Raw genomic sequence first — 6,886 nt, forward strand, 5'->3', positions numbered from 1 at the left:
ACACATGAAACTGCTCTGAAAAACTTTCAGAAATTGTTGTGATGGTTACTTCATTTTCTTGCACTCTTCATCATTGCTGCAGGTTTCTGAAACACAGCAGAGGACACAAAACCCTGATCCTTTGAAGGAGCCAAGACCAATTTCTTCCCGGCAGAATTTGGCAGCAGTGATTAATGTCCAGCACCATCAGCACCAGGACCATGTACGAGCTGCTGAAAGCTATAAAGATGCATTAACCTCTACTCCAACAGATCATAAAGAAAGTATTTTTTAAAATCTCAGTCGGCATCTCCCTATACAAGGTGAGAGAAATTGTTCTTTTGGTGTCACATCCTCAAAAATATAGAAAAGGAAATACTGCTTAATTTTTCAAAACCATGGAATTATCATGGTGGAATTTTAAAATAGTATTTCTGACATTGAAATGGAATAAAAACCAAAAAGGAACATGAACATAAAAAGGAAATCCAGCCACGTTAGCAATTTTTGTGCTTATTTATCCATTAAATAAACTGCATCAAATTGAAAAATATTTTAAAATTCCTATGTAGTACAGTAAATCATCAGAAGAGAGCATCATATTACAAATATAAAAATAAGGTCAAACTCAACAAAAAGGAAAATTGCTCAGGTATAGTTTTCTACTCACAGTAAAAGCCACTTCTTAAAGCCCATGAAGTATTGGTTTGGAAAAACTCTCATTTACGTTTGTGAATGTTTGATTCTCAGGGCCATTAACTGGCAGAAAATTGCATTGAATTAAGTATGAATTCCATCTACTCTTTTCCTGAGAATTAATGATATGCAACATATCACAAGCTTTAATGTCTTGCAGCTTCATTTAAATAGAACAGCCATTAACATTTTGCAGGATTGCTCTGATTTTCAAAGAGAGGCCATCTCCTTGTTATTTGTACTTGACTTCCTCCGTGTTTCCTCTACTTGTTTATTCATGATAGAAATTATGTTAGGCCTGTCACTTCAGATAATTAATGATGCACAGGAAAAATCAGTAAAGAATACCCTTGGCTGATTATTCATAATTACTCAGATACTGCAATAGTTGTGCTAATGGGGAAATCTATCTTTGATTTAATTATAAAACTAGATTGAAATTGTTTTGGGAAAAAAATTGATCTACTCTGTTTCTTTTATGATAGAACTCAGTAGAAGGAAAATAAGAGGCTCTTGATACTTACTACAATTGTTATCTAAATACTTCATTTTTAATTACTTGTTATTTTCTCAGACAATAATGAAGTTGGCTTATTTTAATTTGGGTGATTGATTGTCAAGATGCAATAACTGTTTCTCCAGTCTACACACCAGCACACTGTTTTTACATAAAAGCAGTAAGCAGGAAATTGCTCCATGAGTTAGGTTGGCATCACTAAATTTTTTTTCCAGAGAAAGTCAGAGAAAAGGAGTAAAGGAATGAAATTATGAAAATGAGAGATCGGTATCCCCTAAATACTGTCTCTGTAGGACAGAAAAAATACTTATTCAATACGCACACCTGAAAATAGAAGAAATGTTTGGGTTTTGTGGGTAATTGTCACCAAAGTGGTGACACTGATCCATCCATCCTTTCTTGTGTGACATCTAATGATAGGTTTGGAACTCTTCCTAAACAGGGGAAATGTTCTACATGCTTTTGGGGATGGTAATACTAGTTCTTTTGTTATCTATTCTGATAGTATTTAAAGTAAGCAAATTTGGAATATTGTTTAATGCCAGTTCATGTGTAGGGCTTTTTATTTGCGCATCTCCTTTTATTTTCACAAGTTTTTGTCTTCTAGATGAGGAGTGATCTCATGTTCAGGAGACAAAAATATGAACAGGCAATAAACCTGTTGGGGTTTTGGGAGGTCCCCCTCTGTTTTCTCTTTTCTCTTGAGGAATTTTTCCCATATATGTTGCTGAGGCGACAAATTGCTGGGTGCTTGGGAGAAACAAAAGACCTGGCCATAGATGGAGGGGTCCAACGGGCTGCTCTCTTTCACCTGGGCCTGTGGGGTGTTGTTCTCGGCGTTCTGACGGAGAGAGAGGCTGCCATCATGGTGGAGGGAATTCGTCAGCACTGCAGGCGTCTGCTTTCGGCTGCCTTCCTTCTACCGTGAGTGGAGCCTGCTCACTGGAGCAGCTGTTGCACCAGGACCCTAACACCCCATCTCACTAAAAGAGGAACCTTTTCACCATCTGCTGGGGTGCCTCAGGGAGAAACCCCGGGATTCCCAAGCCCGCCTTTCCCTGCCCCGCTGGGAGCTGGGCTGCAGCCGCCCTGCCTCTGCTGTTGCTTGGAGCCTTCGCTGCTCTGTAGCCCCGCTCACCCTGCCTGCCCAGACCTCTGGGGGTTCCCGCTGCAGCTCTGGAGTTCGATACATCTCGTCTGCCACCTGGGATTTGTGCTCGTCCCTGCCGTTCCAGCCTGCTGTTCCCGAGGGTCCGGCCGGACACCGGGATCGGCTGCCCAGAGGTTTGTGAAGCTCCTTTGTCCCATCCCCTCCCGGGATCCCAGGGCACCGGTGCCGCGTGCTCCCTGAGCTCGCTCCGGAGCGCCCCCTGCAGCCGCGGGGGAACCATCGCACCTGCCCTGCTCACCGGGAGCCGCCAGCGCCCCTGCCGGCTGCGAGCGGAACTGCACCCGAGGGGAAAGGGCCTGACAGCCGAGAAGGCTGGGACTGGGTTTGTGTTTGCTGTTACTGCCATAGTTACTGTTGTTTGTTTGACTGGTTATACACATATAGATATATAATAGTAAAGAACTGTTATTCCTATTTTCCACATCTTTGCCTTAAAGCCCCTTGATTTCAAAATTACAATAATTCAGAGGGAAGGGGGTTGCATTTTTCATTTCAAGGGAGGCTCCTGCCTTCCTTGGCAGACACCTGTCTTTCAAACCAAGACAAAACCTTTACCAGAATGTTGTAGAAAAATCATAGGTATATAATGTTAAATAAGATTAAAAATTTTGATTTCATTCAGATTTCCATCCCAAGTTTTAAAAAAACAACTCGTGAAAATATGAAAACTCTGTTTTCTTAATTTCACCTACAAAATTTTCCCCTTCTGGGTAAAATCCAGGATTTCACAGGAGTGTCTGTAGTGTGACATGGAGAATTAATAGATCCGACAGGTTTGGAAGAGCTTTCTGCTTCTGGAACATGGAGACGTCACCAGCATCTGAATTCCTCTTGGCTCTGTGACTTTGCCATTATTTCTTTTAAAAATCTGACCCTTTTCCCAAGAGATAAACAGCATTGCTGTATCTGATTAATTACAGGCACAAACCAAAACAAAATTAAGTGTGCATGATTTAAGTCAATATTTAAATTTTTCCAGATCTGATATCATCTGAGTTATTGTAAGGTAGAGATAAAATGTACTTTAATGCTTTATCATTTTTAGGTAACTTTTCAGCACTGGAAATATTAAAATTGCTGGTAAGTAGTAACCTTAATAAAACTAGAAAAAAAATATTTAAAATTTTAAAATAAATTCTTTGGAATGTTGAAGAAAAGATAAATTTTGTAATCTGGCTATAACTACTTCAAGGGACTCTACTGCTGGTCAGGCATACAAGGGAATATTTGTGGATTTGGGATTTTCAGAGCAACACCTCTGTGCAGTTTATGTGACTGCTCTAAGGCTCAGTTTGTAACCCAGATTGTTTGTAGCTGGAGTCTCTTCCCATCTTTAGTGATTGTAGGGATGTTTGCTCAGGGTGGGTTTCTACAGGCCTGGGATGTATGAGAGTGGATGGCACAGATCTTCCATCCTGCACGGGACTGTGCCTGCAGCACTGGATGAAAAGCACAGTAAAATGGTCATTATTTAGATGTGCAATTTTTTTACTTCTGAGCATTGGTGTCCAGCTACAAATCCAGCTACCCCTCAAGAGCTTGCTGTACTGAGATGGGAAAGTCCTGCTCCTCCTCCAGTCTTAATTCTTGCCGCAGGGTCTCACCTGCCTCTTTAATTCTGCACCTGATTCAGCTGTCTGAAACAACAGGAAAACGACCAGCAAAAACAGGAATACATTTTCCCTGGCTTAGTGAATCAAACCATTTCACCCCATGAGAGGAAAGGTTCCAGAGCTCAAGGCAAGTGAGGGATCTGTTGCCAGGAATAGAGTGATAACAAGTCACTTCTTTTTGCAGCAACAAGCTGTTAGAGCAGTTCAGCCGTGCCTGTAACATTACCCCTGGCACAGCTGATCATCGCTTCTGAGCTGTGTGAGTGCCTGTAACTGGAGAGCCACGAGTCAGTGCCCTAATGCTCTGCGCTCCTCTGCTAGATAAATTATCCTCCCCAGCTGCTCGAAGGGATTGTTCCTTCCGGAGCACGGTTGTTGAAGGAAATGCTGCTCTTTATCAACACTGCTCTTGATTTTATTTGTCATCATCACCGTAGTGCAGGTGTCTCTTTGTGAATGGTGTCAAGCAGCTCAGTTAACACCTGGCGCGACTCATCGATTCTCTTGCTCAACAAAGGGAGCTTTGTGCCTTTAGCAGAACTCAGGGGTTTGCCGCGATTTCAGGGTGAGTGGGAGCATCAGCTTGGAGATTTAACGGAGAAGTTTAGAGAAATGCAGTCATTTATGTCCCAGGGAGAGATTTGAACTGGCTGATTTCCAGCAACGCATGCCTTTGACAGAGTTTAAATTTATTTAGTGCCTGGCAGAAGTACTTCATTAATTGCAGCAGCACTCCTTGTCTAAGCATATAATCAGAAACAAGGCACTTAAGCTGTCATGATTCAATGCAAGAGTCACGGTACTTGGGGAAAAGTAAACAAACTCATTTTCCTCCAAGGCTGACTTCTTCCTTGGCAGAGTTTATGTGCTTGGTGCCTGATTTGTCTCTTTTTAAAGTGGTTGATTTTGCATTAATCTGTGCATCAGAACTGGCAAACACATGATCTGTAAAACTGCAAGAACTGTGAAGCTATAAATGGCATATGAAGGATGGCATATGTATGAAAAAACCTGTACATTCATCAGTATATTATAAAAAGTTAGACATCTATCGGAAAGAAAACCATCCACTTATTGTTTATAAAATTATATGCAGATATATGCTTACTGCAAATATTTCAGAATTCTCTTTTTTGTAAAACAACTTTTCTATTTCATGGTGCTTTATATAGGTAAATATGGAAACTTCACATTGAGAAGATTGGTCAGCCTCTGCTTTTTCCAAATAGGCACATGGACAATTTAGTCAAGCTCTGGGATAATTTGGGAAAACTGGAAAGAACAGAAAGCTATGAAGAGTATGATTCAGATTCATCCAGATCCTCTGGGGCTTTGGCTCTTCATGTGGCACAGGACCACAGCTTCGCTGACAGATCGTTTGTAACTTCTGGAAGTGATCTTTCTGCTCTGGTGAACTCAACCACCCCTTCCATTGTTTGGGATAAGACCACATTCCCAAGCTTTGTCTCTATCAAATCCAAGACTTGTACATGCAGGGCTGTCTATAAGGAACGTTGGCTGCTATCCTCAGGTTTTCCTGTGCATTTTCATTTAACTGTGAAGTACAGAACTCATTTGTGCGGTCCTTTTTCAGTGCTTGAGCCAAGTTCTGACCCTTTGAAAAGGACTAATTTGTTTCACCGCTTCCAAGAAGTTATCCTGTTAATCTCCAGGGAGAACACAATGTGCCACCACGTCCTCAACTCCTTTAAAGCTCACAATGTTCTCTTTGCTTCAGTCACCGTGAGCCATTCAAGAACAGCATGAACCTTTTAGAAGCTGGCAGTACTGGCAGTACCCTGTGCTTTGTCCTTGAGTACCTTGCCATGGCCTTTAGCACCAGAACAGGCATTTTGAGTTCTTATTCCAGGTGTCAAAGCAATCTTTTCTTTCTTTTCCATTCCCACCTCTCTGCATCAGCACATGTTCAGTGCAAAGCTGTCAGCTCTGTCAGTCCAGACCCATAAGTGTTCAGAATCCTACCCTGGAGCTGCACAATTCAGTTCTCCTGCAGTCCTTTGCCTTGGATTTATCAGGGCAGGAAGGAGATTCCAATCAGGACTTGCCACAGCTGCAGGTGAACATCTTACCCTAAAATATCAAAACCCGTCTAAAAATATATAAGTGCAGAATTCCTAACAGCTTTTTGCTACTATTAAAGAATAAAGGAGGCTGGGAGACCACTCAGGATTTGAGGAACTTGGACACTGATTCAAAAACTGCTGTTAAAGTTTGCCATTGGAAATCCCCACTAGGATATTGGTTTACTGCCTTCTGATCTCAGTCAGGTTGAATTATGTTGTTTACCATGGATCAGAACCATGACCATGAGTAGAGAGCTCTGTTGCTCAACTGCTTTGCAGCATCCAGACTTTTTTAAAAGGTGATATTGCTCATCATACACTTTGAGGGTCAAAAGATTAACTGCAACACTGCATCAACATCAGCCTTACAAAGGAGGAATCTGAACAGGGTTTCAGCTGATGAAAAAAATAATTCTGACTCTATTAGTAACCAAATGGGCGCCACACATTATTTATTCCTGAGTCCAGCTGGCAAGACACATCTCACATCCATGTGGTTAAACTCTTTTTTCTCTAAACATGAGTGTGTGCAACCCAGTTGCCCACTGGAATCATTCCTGGCCCATATTATGCACTAAAATTAGACCAGGTATTGTCTGGGATTGTGGTGGCTGACATGGGGCAAAACCACACCAGGAATTGTGCAAATAGTTTCACAACATAGGCAGCAAAAAGAAATGCCAAGCCCTTGGCTCTGGTAAAGTTTAGTTCTTGGTGTAGAAAGAGATCTGGGTCTGAAGATATGTGTGGAAAAGTTCCCTTTGAGCCAACTAAACCTCTGGATTAAACGTTTGGTTTTGGATTGGTGATGTTGAAGATGCAGAGC

The sequence above is a fragment of the Corvus kubaryi genome, unplaced genomic scaffold (genome assembly GCF_017639235.1).
Source record: "Corvus kubaryi isolate FWS band 111438036 unplaced genomic scaffold, C.kubaryi_AGA036_p1.0 37398, whole genome shotgun sequence".
NCBI classification, from domain to species: domain Eukaryota; kingdom Metazoa; phylum Chordata; class Aves; order Passeriformes; family Corvidae; genus Corvus; species Corvus kubaryi.